The sequence below is a fragment of the Triticum aestivum genome, unplaced genomic scaffold (assembly GCF_018294505.1).
Source record: "Triticum aestivum cultivar Chinese Spring unplaced genomic scaffold, IWGSC CS RefSeq v2.1 scaffold28729, whole genome shotgun sequence".
In the NCBI taxonomy this organism is placed as follows: domain Eukaryota; kingdom Viridiplantae; phylum Streptophyta; class Magnoliopsida; order Poales; family Poaceae; genus Triticum; species Triticum aestivum.
In genome coordinates, this window is record NW_025227269.1 from 29,910 (window position 1) to 31,402 (window position 1,493).

Sequence of the window (1,493 nt, forward strand, 5' to 3'; positions counted from 1 at the left end):
GCGTGTGCAAAACTGGCTTGCACCCGTTGTAGATGGACGTGAGCTTATCACACCCGATCATCACGTGGTGTCTCGACACGACGAACTTTGGCAACGGTGCATACTCAGGGAGAACACTTCTTGATAATTTTAGTGAGAGATCATCTTAAAATGCTACCGTCAATCAAAGCAAGATAAGATGCATAAAGGATAAACATCACATGCAATCAATATAAGTGATATGATATGGCCATCATCATCTTGTGCTTGTGATCTCCATCTCCGAAGCACCGTCGTGATCACCATCGTCACCGGCGCGACACCTTGATCTCTATCATAGCATCGTTGTTGTTTACGCCATCTATTGCTTCTACAACTATCGCTACCACTTAGTGATAAAGTAAAGCAATTACAGGGCGTTTGCATTTCATACAATAAAGCGACAACCATATGGCTCCTGCCAGTTGCCGATAACTTCGGTTACAAAACATGATCATCTCATACAATAAAATATAGCATCACGTCTTGACCATATCACATCACAACATGCCCTGCAAAAACAAGTTAGACGTCCTCTACTTTGTTGTTGCAAATTTTACGTGGCTGCTACGGGCTTAGCAAGAACCGTTCTTACCTACGCATCAAAAACCACAATGATAGTTCGTCAAGTTGGTGCTGTTTTAACCTTCGCAAGGACCGGGCGTAGCCACACTCGATTCAGCTAAAGTGAGAGAGACAGACACCCGCCAGCCACCTTTAAGCACGAGTGCTCGTAACGGTGAAACCAGTCTCGCGTAAGCGTACGCGTAATGTCGGTCCGGGCCGCTTCATCTTACAATACCGCCGAACCAAAGTATGACATGCTGGTAAGCAGTATGACTTGTATCGCCCACAACTCACTTGTGTTCTACTCGTGCATATAACATCAACGCATAAAACCTAGGCTCTGATGCCACTGTTGGGGAACGTAGTAATTTTAAAAAATTCCTACGCACACGCAAGATCATGGTGATGCATAGCAACGAGAGGGGAGAGTGTTCGTCCACGTACCCTCGTAGACCGTAAGCAGAAGTGTTAGCATAACGCGGTTGATGTAGTCGTACGTTTTCATGACCCGACCGATCCAAGCACCGAACGTACGGAGCCTCCAAGTTCAGCACACGTTCAGCTCGATGACGATCTCCGGCCTCCGATCCAGCTGAGCTCCAGAGATGAGTTCCGTCAGCACGACGACGTGGTGACGATGATGATGTTCTACCGGCGCAGAGCTTCGCCTAAACTCCGCGACGATATGTCCGAGGTGGAATATGGTGGAAGGGGGCACCGCACACGGCTAAGGAACGATCCGTAGATCAACTTGTGTGTCTATGGGGTGCCCCCCGCCCCCGTATATAAAGGAGGGAGGGGGGAGGCCGGCCGGCCCCTTTGGGCGCGCCAAGGGAGGAGGAATCGTCCTCCTAGTAGGAGTAGGACTCCTCCTTTCCTACTCCTACTAGGAGGGGGAAGGAAGGGGG